This window comes from Cyanistes caeruleus, chromosome 29 (assembly GCF_971803275.1).
Source record: "Cyanistes caeruleus chromosome 29, bCyaCae1.hap1.1, whole genome shotgun sequence".
Classification (NCBI taxonomy): domain Eukaryota; kingdom Metazoa; phylum Chordata; class Aves; order Passeriformes; family Paridae; genus Cyanistes; species Cyanistes caeruleus.
Window position 1 is genome coordinate 2287578 of NC_141729.1, and position 16968 is coordinate 2304545.

At 47.7% G+C, this 16968-nt stretch overlaps 1 long non-coding RNA gene across 1 annotated transcript; it reads right to left on the reverse strand.

The window, feature by feature from the left end:
- Nucleotides 1-1418: 1418 nt before the first annotated feature.
- On the reverse strand, nt 1419-16408 carry LOC147648917 (uncharacterized). Its single transcript, XR_015279800.1, has 2 exons — nt 16255-16408; nt 1419-3681 (listed from the first exon to the last, which is right to left on the reverse strand). It is a non-coding gene; the product is annotated as an uncharacterized LOC147648917 (long non-coding RNA).
- Nucleotides 16409-16968: the final 560 nt, after the last annotated feature.

Consider the following 16968-nt stretch of genomic DNA (forward strand, 5'->3'; position numbering starts at 1 on the left):
TGGGCAGGGACACCTCCCCCTGTCCCAGGCTGCTCCAAATCCCATCCAGGCTGGGCTTGGGCACTTCCAGGGATCCCAGGGCAGGCTCAGCTTCCCTGGATCCCATTCCAGAGACTCAGCAGCCCCTGAGCTCCGGCTCTGAGTGATCCCAGCTCAGATGTGTCCGGATAATCCCAGTGGAAAAGGCAGAATTCTCTGGATAAAGCGGGAGCTGCCGCAGCCCCTGGGGAAAGAAATGACCCTTCAGGACTTTGTTGCTGCTCCAAAGAGAAACTCAGGACACTGAGGAATCCTGCAGATTCCAAGGAAGCCAATTAATTAAGTGTTTCTGGAGCTTTTCCAAGCTTGTCAAAAGAAAAGTCAGGACTAAGAACTGGTTCAGAGACGAGGCCTGGCTGCAGTTTGGAGCTGTTGTCACCACTCACTTCCTTAATGAGACAGGATTTGTGTGGAAGGAACACGGCGTTCCAGACAGGAATTTTCAGGCAGGACAGGATTTCTCTGCTCTTGGCTCTGGAATCCCTGAGGAGGGGTTGAAAGTCAGAGCTCCTGAAGCCTCTGGATCTGGGACAGATGCCCTGGGCTGGGGCTGCCCTTCCAAAACTTGGCCAACATCCTCAGCCCTGCTGATTGATACCCTGGAATTCCAGCTCCAGGGGCTTGGCCTGGGGTAATTAATCCATGGGGTAATTAATCCATGGGGTAATTAATCCATGTCTTGGAGCCCTGCTAACGAGAGCAGCCATGGCAGCTTGACTGAGAAAAATGGGAAAATGCTGTCAGAAGGAAATAATCATAAATCCAGCTGCTCAGCTAAGGAAGGCTGGGGTTGCACAGGGAGCTCTGACAATCCGTATTCCAGAGGAATCATTCCCAACCCTCACCCAAAGTCAGAGGGAATTGGGAACCTTTCCAAATGCTTCATCCAGAGCGTGGTTTGGGAATGTTCAGCCTGGAGAAGCTTGGAGGTGACTTAGTTGTGGCCTGAAAGAGTGACAGGAAAGGTGGAGAGAGATTTTGGAGATGGAATGGAGGGACGAGAAAAGGGAGAATGGGTTTAAACATGAAAGGGCAGGGTTAGATGGGATGTTGAGAAGGAATTCCTCCCTGTGAGGGGCTGGGATGGAATTCCCAGAGCAGCTGTGGCTGCCCCTGGATCCCTGGAAGGCCAGGCTGGAGCAGCCTGGGACAGTGGGAGGTGTCCCTGCCATGGCAGGGTGGCACTGATGCGATTTCAGGTCTCTTCCCACCCAAACCATCCTGGAATTTCCCAATTATTTTATTTTGATGCGCTGTTTTTCCTTTTGATCTTTAATTTATCCCTTTTCCCATCAATCCACCCGACTGCCATGGAAAAGAGACCCTCGGTACCGAGATCTTTGTGAGCAGGAATGGAGTTCAAGGTCAGAACCACGTCATCCTTCCCAGCAGCTTTATTAAGGCTAAGTTTTGACAAGTATGAAACTGAAAGCAGCAGCCTAAACAAGCCCAGATCTCCCAGACTTCGGCTGAACCTTTCAAACAGGAATTTATTTAGTGCTGAATGGAACTCAGGCTGATTTGCCTCTGGTGTGACAGCCAAAGGCCTGGAAGTGGCAGTGGCTGAGAGACAATTCGATGTTGTCCTTGAATCCACAATTCAGAGGCCAAGTTTTACATCCACTATTTTATTTCAGCTCCCAGCCCCTTCCAAATCCTGCAGTGATGAAAATCAGAGTGTGACGCAACCACAAATTAATGTCACATTTTCCTCCTGGGGGTTTCGCTGCTTTGCGTTAATTCTGGACTCATTTTCAAAGCAATTTCAGAAGTTTCAAGCTCCCAGGGCTCTCTGCTCAGGGGCTCAGGCCAGAGAGGGAAAAAAAAAATCTTCCAAACTGATTTATTTTCAGCTCTGGAAATGCAATTGGGCCTCGTACTGAAAGCTGCAATAAAAACATAAAAGCCTCAACTCTGCCATGGAGGGCTGGAGCAGGGGCAGCCCCGGGTGGGTGCTCTCAGTCCCTGCTCCCCCTGCAGGGTGCTGGGAATGCATCCCCTGGGAATGAGGATGTCTGGAATGTGCCAGGGGTGGCCACGCTCCCTGCTGGACTCCACTCCACCCCGGCCAGCTCCGTGTGAAGGATGCTGGAGACACCTCGGGGTGCTCTGAGCAGCTCCCCCCGCAGCGCCGGGCAGCTTTCCATTGAATCTTGTGACCTCTGAGCCAAGGAAACAGTCCCGTGGATCCCAGACTCATTTTTTCAATGGAAAACTGCTCCTGTTATACCGTTCTTGAAAGAAAAGGGCTCAGCTGCGGAGCTGGGAGGGGAAGCAGAGCAGGAAGGGGCAGCTTGGAGCCTGCCCGGGATCTGGGATTCCTTTGGGCGAATTTCCAGTCCCAGCTCGCTCCACACAGCGCAGGACTAGAAATCTGGGAGAGGCTTTTCCTCCTCTCCGCAGCTCCCTCAGCTCCAGTTCCAATTCCAAACGTGAACTGGAGAGGGAGGCGGAGTCCATGAAACCCCTCCAGATCCCAGGGTGAGCTGGTCCCTGGTTGCCCTGGACCAGAAGCGGCTCCAGGTAACTTTGGAATGTCAGGAGGCGCGTTTGGGGCACCTTTGGAATGTCACCCCCAGCTCCTGCTGCCCCCGGGCTGCGCCGGACCCACCTCCGGGCCAGGAGGGGCTGGACTGATGTTCCCGGGGCAGAATTGATGTTCCTGGGACAGAATTGATGCTCCTGGGGCAGAATTGATGCTCCTGGGGCAGAATTCTTGTTCCTGGGCCTGAGTTGATGCTCCCAGGACTGTCTTGATACTCCTGGAGCAGAATTGATGTTTGGTTTATTCCTGGGAGTTTGGTTTATTCCTGGAGGTGTGGTTTATTCCTGAGGGTGTGGTTTATTCCTGGAGGTGTGGTTTATTCTTGAGGGTGTGGTTTATTCCTGGAGGTGTGGTTTATTCCTGAGGGTGTGGTTTATTCCTGGGAGTTTGGTTTATTCCTGAGGGTGTGGTTTATTCCTGGAAGTGTGGTTTATTCCTGAGGGTGTGGTTTATTCCTGAGGGTGTGGTTTATTCCTGGAGATGTGGTTTATTCCTGGAGGTGTGGTTTATTCCTGAGGGTGTGGTTTATTCCTCGGGGTGTGTTTTATTGCTGAGGGTGTGGTTTATTCCTGAGGGTGTGGTTTATTCCTCGGGGTGTGTTTTATTGCTGAGGGTGTGGTTTATTCCTGAGGGTGTGGTTTATTCCTGAGGGTGTGGTTTATTCCTGGAGGTGTGGTTTATTCCTGAGGGTGTGGTTTATTCCTCGGGGTGTGTTTTATTGCTGAGGGTGTGGTTTATTCCTGAGGGTGTGGTTTATTCCTCGGGGTGTGTTTTATTGCTGAGGGTGTGGTTTATTCCTGAGGGTGTGGTTTATTCCTGAGGGTGTGGTTAATTCCTGGGAGTTTGGTTTATTCCTGAGGGTGTGGTGTATTCCTGGAGGTGTGGTTTATTCCTGGAGGTGTGGTTTATTCCTGGAGGTGTGGTTTATTCCTGAGGGTGTGGTTTATTCCTGGAGGTGTGGTTTATTCCTGAGGGTGTGGTTTATTCCTGGAGGTGTGGTTTATTCCTGAGGGTGTGGTTTATTCCTGGAGATGTGGTTTATTTCTTTACCCACAGTCCCAGCCCAGCTGGGCTCTGCCGATGCCTTTTGGGTCTCCCTAAAAGCAGACAAAAATCAGGGAATAAAAAGCATTTCTATTTATTGAAGGTTCTTCAGGTGCATTTCGGGCAGACAAAACCCACCCAAAATGGACAGCAGGTCATGGGTTTCCCACTTTTATAAGTTTGGTCCATTTGCACATTGGGGTTCATCTCCCAATTCCAGCTGCAGGGAATGAAGGGATTTCCCCCAAGTTTGCTGCCCCCAGCTCCCTTTTGTTTGCATCTCTGGGGCCTGAGGCAGTAAGGTGTGGGGAATTCAGGTGAATTCTAGGGAATTACACCCATGGATAATTGGATAATTGGTCCTGGAGTTGGGCACTGGAGTTTAGCTTTACCCCAGGATACATCAGCTGGAATTCCATTGGGACCGAAACAATTGGAGTGCTGCAAAAATAGCACAGGGAGGCAGGAGACAGTCCCTGAGGTGGGGAAAGTACAGAAAATGGGGAATTCAGGAATTCAGACTATATCTTAATATACAGATCTGGGAGGAAAAGAAAATTCAGATGTGGGCAGGGCCTCCTTGGCAGCGAGGAGACAGAAGCAGGATTGGTGCAGATTTAGGGATTCAGGGCAAACTCTGTGCTGGAAGGACACAGAGCAGTGCTGGAGCTGGTGGAGAATCTCCAGTGGTGGCAAAGCCCCAAAACTCTGAGCCTCACCTTGTTCTGTTGCTAAAAATTCTGATTATCCTCTTTGCTCATCCTCTCTGCATCATCTTCATCATCCTCAGCTCCCACCTCCCTCCTCTTTCACCACTGAGTTATCAGCTTTGTTCTTCCTCCTCTTCATCATCCTCAGCTCCTATCTCCTTCCTCTCCCACCCCTGAAGGATCATCCTCCTTCTCAGCCTCAGGGGCTTCTGCCTTCCCCATCCACCTTTGCAGCTCTCCCACCCCCCCGGGAGCCAGGGCAGCTTTTCTGGTGCAGCGAGCGGCCTTGGGCTGCCTGCAAAGTCTCCTCAGAACTGGGATTTTGGAATTGCCATCTGACAATCAGGGCTTGGGTTTTGGTTTTTTTTTTCTTTCCTGGTACAAAGAGGAGGAGGAAGGAAAAACAACTGCAGCGCTGCTGGTCATGGGCATCATCTGCAGGCTGATGTCAGATCTGCTCATGCTGACCTAGATGTCCCCATGGACTCTCTAATTCACGCTGCAGATACTGCAGAGAGATGGGTGGGGTTTCTAAATGGGGGGGAAAAGATATCCTGGTGGAGAATAAAGAGATTTAAAGATGTAATCACACCCTTCCCAGCCAGAGACAGGCTGTGGGTCTGAAGAAATGTGCTTAAGTGAGAGAATATGCAGATTATTTTTATGTTTCTGTTATACAGATTAATTTTAAAAGTCATTCTGGAGACTGTTTTCTACTTCTGTTTCACAGAGTTCCAAATGAACTGGTGGCATTCAGCAAACAAGAGCAGGAGAACAGGGTTTAGCAACCCCAAATGTTCTTCCCACAGAAGAAAAGCTTATTTCCAGTTCAACACAATTTGCTTTCACTCTTAATGCATTTTTAGTAGGTTTTTTGTTTGTTTTAGAACAAATGAGGCTTCTTGCTGGGCAAATTCCCATTTCTCATTGCCTGGTTTGGGGTGCCCAGAAGGATTTTGTCCCTCTTTATGCTTCCAGTGGCACCTCACCCCAAGAATGAGAGAATTGACCCCAATTTAAAACAGAAATCCCCACCCTGCCTGCAGAAGCAGCACCCGGCCCCAAGCTGGGCTTTATTTCACCAAAACCCCCAAATTTCTCACTGACACTCACGAGTCAGCCCAGTCCATGAGGGTTCCCTGGCAGGGCTCCGCAGTGCTAATTAGGATAATTAATGGACTGCCTCTATTCCATCCAACCCCCACCGGGTGCTTTAGCACATGGAAATGCTCACGCTGGATTTTGGCTGCACAAAACAAAACGTGAGCAAAGAAACAGGCCCAGGCTGGGCTGGGATGAGAGGGGATTCAGAGAGGGACCGGCAGCAGCAATTCCCACCAAGTGGTAAATATTCCTTTAAAGCGACAGGAAAAGCTGCAGGTGGAGCCGTGCAGCAGCAGCAGGGGATTGAGGTTTTTCTTGTTCCACTGCAGAAAAAAAGCTGCTGCTGCTGCTGCTGGAGGGATGCAGCAGGTGCAGGACACAACCAGAATTCACCAGGCTGCACCCCCTGCTCAAAACAAGACATTAAAAGTTACTTATTAGAGGTGATTACTGCAATTAACACAGCTGAAATGGGTTATTAACAGGGCCCGAGAGCCTTCCGGAGCTGCAGGAGAGATTGTGGTGGGATATTGGGGAGGAATTCCTGGCTGGGAGGGTGGGGAGGGGCTGGGATGGAATTCCCAGAGCAGCTGTGGCTGCCCCTGGATCCCTGGAAGTGCCCAAGGCCGGGTTGGAGCAGCCTGGGACAGTGGGAGGTGTCCCTGCCATGGCAGGGGCGGCACTGGGTGGAATTTAAGATCCATTCCAGCCCAAACCATTCCATCAGATACATAAAAAATACCAAGCTTGCTTTTTCCCTTGCATTTTTTTTTTTTTTTTTTTTTTTTAATATCTAAACCCCACTTGGACAAGAGAAAAGTTTTTTGTTTTTTTTTTTAAACTTCAGTGCCACATCCCAACCATCCCCACATTCTAACCCAGTGTGCAAAATGCCATCCAAAACATATGGAGTGAACAGATGGGAGGGAACTTCCTGTAAGCCATGAGAGAGAGGGGAGAAAATGAAGAAAAAAAAAAACAACTAAAGAGAAAAAAAAAAAAAATTGAAAACACTTAGTGACAATTTACACTTACAAACCAGTGAAAAAAAATACATAAAAAAGACAAAAAAATAGGAGCAGGCAAGAAGACATGCACGTGTGGCTGTGCAAGGAGAAGCTGTAGATGTTCCAGGAGAGTGGATTCAGGAGGGGCATGGAGGGGCTGGTGTGAATCCAGGGAAGGGAAGGGAGCTGGGAAGGGGCTGGAGCCTGGAGAAAAGAAAACTCGGGGAATTTCTGGCTCTGCACAAGTCCCTGCCAGGAGGGGACAGCCGGGGGGATTTGGGATCTTATCCCAGGGAACAGGGACAGGAGGAGAGGGAACGGCCTCAGGCTGGGCAGGGGAGCTCAGGGTGGGCAGCAGCAGGAATTTCCTCGTGGAAAGGGTGGTCAGGCCTTGGAACTGCCCAGGGAGGTTTGGATCCCCATCCCTGGAGGTGTCCCAGGAATTCCTGGAGGTGGCGAGGTGGGGATTGGGCACAGGGGAGACTCCATGGTCTGGGAGGGCTTTTCCAAATTTAATTCTGTGATTTGATGAGACCCAGCCGTGGTCAGGCTGGCATTTGCTGTTGCCCAAAGCAGGAGGCTCCTGGAATTCACTGCTACCAAGAGCAGCAGGAACTCTCACCCCTCCAGCACTGACTAAAGCAGGAGAGCTGGTTCTGACTCTGACACAAGCAGCTGCCTCCAACCTTTGTGTTTTCCATCCTCTCTCGCTTTTCCTGGTCCTTAAATTCAGTTGGATTTAAAACACACGTTCTCATGGCAGATTTATCATCCCTCCTGTTGGCTGATCCCCTGAAACATCCGAAGCTGGTCCCAGAACAAACTGAATTATGCAAGAGCTCAGGAAACCTCTCTGTGCTGGGGCCAGGACAAGTGCCAGGACTCAAGGACACAGTTTAGGACCACTGGTGGCTCTCCAGGGGGTTTTATTACATCTCAGGGACAGGGAAAGGACAAAAAGTGAGGTAATCAGAAAGAAAGTGACTTCCCCAAGCACCAGGATCAGGAATGAACACAGATTCCCTTATCCCTGAACCCCCTGCTCCAGTCAGAGTTCCCCAACCTTGGGTTCATTTATTTGCACACTCAAATTAGCAAACCCCACCTTTGAACCCAAGGACTGACAGATCTCCTAACAGCAGCTGCATTTCACAAATAGGATTTCTAAAGATACACACACACACACGTGATGGATGGATGATGGATGGATGGATGGATGATGGATGGATGGATGGATGGATGGATGGATGGATGGATGGATGGATGGATGGAGTCTGTCTTACCACAAAGTAAAACTAGGCTTAAAACCCGTTCAGAAGTCTTTCCACGTCTCTCCCTTTTGGCAAGGCTCATCCAGGAGAGGATGACATCATCTGTCTGGATCCTGCAGCTATGAGGATGCATAAGCATCCCAAAGCCTGCAGTGCCTCCCCAAAGTGCCTGAATGTGCATCCTGTTCCCTGGGACTGAGATTTAGAAGCCCTTATTGGCAGGATGACTCAGCTGGAGCCGGGCTCCTCTCAACTCCCTGCATTTGCAATGAGATTCCCCTGATTTATTTTATCTGCAGTAATTAAGGCAGTTTCTCCCTCACTGCCATGACACCGGGAATATTTAAAAATAACACGACAAACAGCAGCAGGGATCAGCAAGAAAACTGCTCTGCGTGGGTAAAATTTCCCTGGAATGTACATGGAATGATTTCTGCTGCTGAGGGGCCCTGCCAGAGCCGAGCCTGCAGGAGAAACCTTCTTTTATTTTGGGGTGCCACCCTCAGCATCCCCTCGGAATGTGCCGGCAACACCAAACCCCGACCTCCAGTGCGACAACTGCAGAATCAACAAGAAAATCCAAGGTTTCTCTTCAAAGGAGCCGCTCCCAGGTTGGAATTCCTGCAGCTCTGCAGAAGTTTTGTCCTTGCACACGCGAGGCGGCTGCAGGTGCTGCAGTCACTGCTTTGCCCTGGGCTTTGGGGCAACCCCCTCCAGGAGCCTCAGCCCTGCTGGGAAAAGGGGAGCTGCAGCATTCCCTGGGGCTGAGGGGCTCAGGAGCAGCCCCAGCCCTGCAAAATCCTTTTTCTCCAGAGCCTCTTCCAGCTCAGCCCAGCCCAGGGAAAAAAGGGAGAATCAGCTTCCCCCTCCCAGATTTTCAGGAGAAGAAGGAAAATCAGAACAGTTCAAGATCACCAGGCTCAGAGTACTGAAGTATAATAGTTTTGCACAGCTGCACAGCTCAGTTTTGCACTTCCAGCAGGAATTTTAACCCTCCCCATGCTTCCCGGCCCAAGGGGTGGGCTCAGTGCCCCGAGGCTGTGGCTGCAGATGGTTCCACAGGATTTTCTTCCAAAATCCCCTCTGCATCCACTCCCCTTCAGCTCCTCCAGGCTCTGGGCCTCCAGACATTGTAAAGAACCTCATTTATAAATAAACTAAAACCACTGTCACTAAAACACATCCCAGTGCCTCTGGGACTGATTCTTTCTGCTGCATTCATTGCAATAATTACCAAATTAATGTTTTGTTTTAAACAATTCATTTAGGGGCACAAAGAGCAGATGAAGAGATTTGGCCTGGATTGTTCTGCCCATGTTCTGGTGCTGTTGCAGGACCCCAACAGCACAAAACTCCTCTGCCACCATTAACCAGAACCAGCAGAGCTCCTCCAGGGCTTCATTTTATGGAATAATTTATTGTACACGTCAAGATTATTCTGTCACTTTAAACTAATTTCTCACTTGATGATTCTGAGGGTTGTTAAAGGTATTTGCTTTATGTTTTTTCCCTTTTCACACCTCAGCGTGGAGCATTGGAAAAGCTCCATCCTAGCAGTCCTGCCCACCCTGCCCTGGAGATCAGGGCTCGTTTCTGTGCCTTTTCCCCTTGAATTCCTGCTCTCTGCTCCTTTCTCCACTCCAAACCATCTCAGGCACTTAACAACTGAGCTAATTAAGGGAAGGCTCCAGCTTGCATCCCCTCCTGCTAATGAAGGGCTTGGTAATTTTCTGGGGCTATGCTGTGGATGTGGCAGAAAAATTCCATTTTTCCTGGGCACCTCAGGCTCGCCAAGGTCAGGCAGGCTGGAGTGCGAGAGCAATAGCCCAGAAATAAATACAATAAAGAAACCAATAAATGGCCCTGCTCCAGCCTCAGCAGTGACATTTCCTCTGCTGTGAATAATAAACCACGTGAATAAACCACGGCCAGTCCTCCCAGGGCAAACGGCAGAGCTTGGACTTCAGGTTCCTCCCTGGCTTTGTTCTCCAGGAGTGAAGTGGAGAAAAATAGAATAAATGTAATATTAATATGTATAAATATTATATAAATATAATAATATATAAATATATAATATGTAAATATTGTAGAAATATAATAACATGTATTAGATATTATATATTTTATATATATAGTATTTTATATATATATATTTATATATTAATATATGTTATATATAAATATATTATATTTACATAAAAACAATATATAATCATAATATAATATAATATAATATAATATAATATAATATAATATATAATTAACATATATAATATATAGAATATTATGATTCTATATTATATTATTACATTAAACATAATAATATATATTAATTATATATTAAATAATATAATATAATATCTAGTTATATAACAATTATATATTATTATATGTCTGTATACAATTATTGTATTTATATAATTTTATTATAAATATGTATATTATAAATATGTATATTATATTATATTATATTATATTATATTATATTATATTATGTTATATTATGTTATGTTATGTTATATTATATTATATTATTTATAGAAATATTTAAATATATTTTATAAATCTATTTTTATATTTATATCTTTATTTAATTTATATCATTTATATAATTATTCCATTTCATAATACATTATATAATATATATCATATATAATGTATAATATATATAATATATAATAATAAGATTAATTACAAGCTCTCCAGGCTGTGGGGCTGATCCTTCACCAGGCTAGAATTTACACCAGAGGTTTGAGCCATCCTACAGCTTTGCTCCCAGTTTGCTCTGTCCCTGCCAGCTGTGGTACCTCGGGATTCTGGCAGCCCCGCTTTGGGAATTTTGGTTTATTTTTAGCCCCTCAGAAGATGCAGAGCCCCATTCCTGTGACAGATGTGGCTGAAAAGCAGCTGGAAAAAAGAGAATTTCCCACCTCTCAGCCCTCCCTGACTCAGCGCTCTGAGCTCTGCTGCTCCCAAATTGAAGTTGTGTTCTACACCCAGGGCCATCACTCCTCGTGCTTCCAGCCAGAACAGGCAGGAAGGAAATGTCCATTTAATGGAATTACAGCCCGAATTTCTTCCAGTGCTTGCAGGAGCCACTTTTTAAGGGGAATTTGGCCCTGTCTGGGTCATTCCCTTGGGGCCAGAATGGGGAATTCTGGCTGGGGTGGTTTCTATTCCCTGATTTCCATCTGTGCCCAGAGCCAGGATTCAAACTCACATTTCTCCTGCACAGCACAAAGGAATTGGGGAAAACACCTGCCAGGAGCTGGGGAATAAATGGTTATCTGTGGGAAATGATCCCAATAAAAGGGAGACAGAGAGCTCTGGGCAGTGTCTTGTTTGTCATCATCTGAATATGGATTAAAGCAGTGGCAAACTGAAGGATGCCCAAGGTGACATCAAGCAGCCTCACAGGCTGCTGAATGATGATGATTATTATTTTTTATTACAGAAATTAGTTTGATAAGTAGAATAATTCAATATCTGCATGTTCCTGACAAATGTGGGAGATAAGTGTCTGCTTTTCCCCTTTTTTTTCTTTGCTCTACAGGTGCCTTCCCTTGTTAATTTATAGATTAATAAATCCAGAATTGTCACGGTGCAGGGAAGCATTTTGTGCAGGATCTGATTTGTGTCTCAGAGGATTTGTCTTTCTTGCAGAAGCAGATTCAGCTGCAGCACTTCCCAGAGTGCTGCATCCCCATCCCCACCATCACAGCAGAGCAGAGGAAAACCAAGGATTGGGCCAGGAGAGACCCCAGAGTGGTGGGAATTCAGGCCAGCACAGGATCCTGGAGTGGTTTGGGTTGGGATGGACCTTAAATCCCGTCCCATCCCACCCCTGCCATGGCCAGGACACCTCCCACTGTCCCAGGCTGCTCCAGCCTGGCCTTCCAGGGATCCAGGGGCAGCCACAGCTGCTCTGGGAATTCCATCCCAGCCCCTCACAACCTTCCAGAGAGGAATTCTTGTCGAATGTCTCCTCTCTGGCAGTGGGAATCCTCTCTGACCCCACAGAGGGGCAGCAGGCGCTGCTCAGAGCCCGTCTGGGTCTGACTGTTGCCGGTGAAACACAAACCCTTGGCCTTTCCCAGTTTATCCCATCCCATCCCAGCTCTGCTGTGGGCAGTCCCTGGTTCTCAGGGGAGCTGCAGTTGATGCCAGCCCCACAAACACTGAAATTCTCTCAATTCTACTCTGAATTCCTACCCTTCCTAAGCCCAGGGAGCATTTTGAGACAAATCAGCCCCCAAACCCCAGAAATTTCCTAACAGAGGCCATGATTTTGCATCTTAGCATCATTTTTTTTCCTTCTTTCCTCAAATTTTCAAGGCTGCTGGTCCACTGGCTTATTTCTGCTTCCACATGTGGTGTCATCCCAAAGGATGGAGCATAACAGGGTCGGTGCAGCAGGTGAGGCAGCTCCTCCCCAGCCCAGACAGTTTTTTCAGCATCCATCCAAGGCTCCCCCTTCCCTTCTTCCCCCTTCCCTTCTTCCCCCTTCCCCTTCTTCCAGGCTTTACAGGGGTTTTAAATTTCTACTCTGCAAACCCAAACTGCTTCCATGAAGGTTGTACCACGTGGATGAACATTCCCTAAGATCAGGAATGATGAACGGAAGCCTCAAGGGAGCATCAGCCTTTATTTTACATTCCCATTCCAAACCTTCAGTTTATTTCCTGGAGTTGTTTTCTCTCTCCCAAGGAGCAGCAGGAGTTATCACACTTCCAGAAAAACCTGTCCCTGTGGCTTGTGCAGCTCTGAAGCCTCTAATGGCAGCAGCAGGCATTGTGTGCAGAGATCTGAGGAGAAACTGATCCTTGGGAAAATGAAAGGTTCCCAATAAAGGTTCACAATAAAGGAATTGTGGGGCCAGACCTTGGGATCCAGGGGTTCCTTTGAAACCCCACTGATCCCAAAATAATTCTGCATTTTTGAGGGGGGTTCATGAAAGGCTGATAGGTAATAAACACATCATTCCTCACTGTGATGTGGAGCTCTTTAAATTAGAATTAAGTAGAAGTTAATATTGATAAGCAGAGCTCAGACCACACCTATTTTATCCAAAGGAAGTGAAAGTGTTAATTAGCCCTTTAATTGCACAATGCCAATTAAATCCAGCTGCTGTGCTTCACCCACAGCTGGGACCCAACACATGGAGAAACAAGAATTAAGGTTGTCTGATCTCTGCTGTGCCTGCTACATGGAAAGTGGAGGTTTCTGGGACAAAGTGACACTGAAGTTGTTAAAAGACAAGATTTGTGTCTCCAATTTTCATGCTTTTGGAAAAAAAAAATGGCTTTGTTTATTCGTGGGCCTCAAATAAACCAAGGGATAAAGACATCCCTGGCACTTTGTTGTGTTTCTTTTCCCAGCCAAAATGAAATTACATTGAAATTCCTATTTATTTCCAGGATGTGCTTTATCTACAACAGCTATTTATTATCATAATTACAGTGGGCCTTGCAGAGCAACAAATCCTGTGCATTATTAAAGCCTGAAGGTTTGCAATTTCCATGGGTAAACATCATCCCAAGGAACTTCAGGGACATCCTTTGGGATGCCACCACACTTTGAAACCAGAAACAGCCCAGTGCATCAGCAGCCTTGAAAACCTGAGGGAAGGAGAAGGAAAAAAACAATGCGAAGATGCAAAATCATTATTTCCATTAGGAAATATCTGCCTTTTTGGGGGGTTGTTTGTCTTAAAAATGCCCCCAGAGGGACTTGGGAAGGGTAGAAATGACCCCTGAACTTTCAGTCCCTTCTCTGGGGCCATCTGGGGATGCTGTTAATGGGTTTTTGAGAAGTGAGGCTCAGGGCACCCCAGAGGGGCTCCTAAAAGGCTGTTAAAAGTGGATTGGAAGCATGAAAACCCCCCCCAGCCCCCTCAGCCAGGGAATAAAATCCCTTTTTGCAGAATTATGGACAGAGGGAAGGGCTGAGCTCAGGATCTGGAACCCAGCAGCAGCCAGGTGGGGGAGAAGTTGTTGGTATGCCCAGAAAACAGAGGGGAAATGGAGCATGAGACAGATTAAAACAGAATTTAAACACTAGAAGTCCAATTCATTTCCTGTAGATTACTCTGAAAAATTCCAGCCTAATGCAAACTTAGATCTGCACTATATCCAACATTTTCCTGCATTTTCCATAGGAGAATTCATTGTGATCCTGGATTATAAATAAATCAAATGAAATGTGGGTGACCACAAAAATGAATGTATTATTATTATTATTATTATTATTATTATTATTATTACCAAATATTAATGTCGTTTTCCCCCTTTTTAAAGCTGTTTTGAAGAGCTCTGACAATTAGCACCCCCCACATTTTGGGTCTCTTCTGTAGGATCTGAGTGCCAGAGCTGATCTCCCAAAAATGCCAAAGAGAACAGAACAAAAGGAGCTTAAACCTGTATTTTTTCCCTTTCAAGTCCAATTTGACCCAAAGGCCTCCAGTTTGCTGCAGATTCCAGGCCCACCTGAGCCATCCAGGGGGAGTTTGGATCCAGCCCTTTGCTCCCTGTGCCTCAGAGCTCCTCCAGGAATTCCTGGTTTGAATCCCCCCACAGAATTTCTTGTCACATTTTAGCATTTCTATCTGATTGATCGCGTTTGCTTTGGTTTAATGAGCCCTCAGCTGGGATAAGGAGATGGAAAAGCCCAAGTGAACATTGATATTTTAGTCACAGCATGGTCCCCACTGCCAGGGGAAAGGTGTGTGCAGAGCTCCACATCTGAGCAGAAGTAAAAAAAAAAATAAAATTAGAAAAGCTACAATTTCCTCCTCCTGGAATAAACTGGAAGTTCAGGATCCATTTTTTTTTCTATCTGTTGTGGCTACTGTTAGATTTTTTCCTGCCATAATCAGGTTCTTGCATCTTCGGATTTTGTGCCCATCTCTGACTAAAATTAAAGATTTCATCAACAAAAATACAGAACCTTCAGTGGAAAAATAGATTTATTCTTATTCTTGGATGGAAATATCAGTGAAGGATCAAATGTTGGCCTTTGGGGCAGATCTCTAAAGCTGTGCTCAGCACCCCCAAAACCAAATCACAAATAAATCAGATAATTTATGGCAGCATCCACAACTTTCCCTTCCTAATGCTAATTGGATCGATACAGAAAACATTGGAGCGTTTTTTTCCTTCCCAGTGATCAGATCATCAGCAAAACATTCATCAATAGCTGACATTTGCTTTAGCAGAAGGAAATGGTTCCAGGAGATAATTAATCCTTGCTCTTCTCTGATTTGGGGGAGCCTGTTGCCTTTCCCCACTGAGGAGCCATCTCCATCACTGATCCAATTAATAAATTCCTGATATAATCAGCTGGAATTTCCTGCTGGTGGATGAGAAATAATGAAATTTATCAGAGAAATCCCAGCTCTGCCACCATGAGATTAGAGAGACCAGTCCCAGGCAACCTCTTTTTGTGCAGTGCCTCCCAATTTTTGTGCAGTGCCCCTCAGTTTTTGTACAGTGCCCCCCAATTCCCAAACTCTGAGCTCCTGCAGTGACTTTGTCCCCAGGTTTTGGCCAGAAGACACCTGAACCTGCCCCATTTCTCCTCCACTATTGCAGATGTTGTCCCTGGCACAGCCACAGCTGCATGGGGAGGTTCGGGTGCCAAACTCCAGCAGGTCAGGACAGGTTTGGGTGGGTGGGAGCTCCAGGTGCTCCATTCCATGGGCAGGGACACAGCCCATGGCCCAGATCGCTCCAGGCCTGGATCCTGAGGACACCACCCATGGCTCAGATCGCTCCAGGCCTGGATCCTGAGGACACCACCCATGTCCCAGGTTTCTCCAGGCCTGGATCCTTGGGACACCACCCATGGCTCAGATTGCTCCAGGCCTGGATCCTGAGGACACCACCCATGGCTCAGATTGCTCCAGGCCTGGATCCTGAGGACACCACCCATGGCTCAGATTGCTCCAGGCCTGGATCCTTGGGACACCACCCATGGCTCAGATCGCTCCAGGCCTGGATCCTTGGGACACCACCCATGGCTCAGATCGCTCCAGGCCTGGATCCTTGGGACACCACCCATGTCCCAGGTTGCTCCAGGCCTGGATCCTGAGGACACCACCCATGGCTCAGATTGCTCCAGGCCTGGATCTCTGGGACACCACCCATGTCCCAGGTTGCTCCAGGCCTGGATCCTTGGGACACTGTCCATGTCCCAGGTTGCTCCAGGCCTGGATCCTGAGGACACTGCCCATGCTGTGCTCACTCCTCACACATCTCCCAGCCACAAACAAAAGCTGTTTTACTACAGAAAGCAAGAGGAAAGCTCCCTGCCATCCCCTGCAGCAGAAGTGTCCCAGAAGAGCTGACAGGGCAGATTTACCCTACACAACCCACACAGAGCATGAGAACCTTGAGCTCCCGAGGGCTGGGAAGGGGCTGCATTAACGAGGGGATGTGGGAGCAGCACCTGGGCCATCAATAACCCAGCCCTGAGACTCCCCAGGTGTCCCCGTGGAACATCCCCACACGGATTCGCCAGAGAGCCGCCTTTTCTACCTGAGCAGCTTTGCTCCACCAGAGGCCAGCGCCGGCTGCCGCTGTGGAACATAAATATTTTAGGAGTGGGAGCTGCAGGGAGAAGCAGTCACGCAATGTGTCAGAGCCACTTAGTGCAGGGCAGCTCTCTCCCCTCACCCGAGGAGACCCTGCTGCTCCCACGGGTTGGCCTTGGAGCAGATTTCCATCTCCCCTCACCTCAGGCTGGTGTGAAATGAGCTCTACAGCCAAGCAGCCCTGCCAGGATGGGGCTGTGCACGCACAGCACTGGCTGTGAGGGATGCTGGGTGGTATCCAGGGGCTTGGGGGTCTAGGGAAAGCTGCTGGACCTAAAGGAAGCTGGAGAGGGATTTTTTGCAAGGGCGAATTCCCAATATTCCAATATTTCATCTAAACTGAGTCTCTTTGGGTTTAAAGCCATTCCCTGGTGATAGGACAAGAGGGAAGGTCTTTAAACTGAAGGAGGGGAGGTTTAGATTGGTTATGTGGAAGAAGTTCCTCCCTGTGAGGGTGTTGGGATGGAATTCCCAGGGGAGCTGTGGCTGCCCCTGGGTCTCTGGAAGTGCCCAAGGCCAGGCTGGAGCAGCCTGAGACAGGGGGAGCTGTCCCTGCCATAGCAGGAGTGGCGCCGGATGGGATTTAAGATCCCTCCCAACCCAAACCATCCCACATTTCCACAATTCTGAGTTTAGGGAAGAGCTACAATGCAGGAAC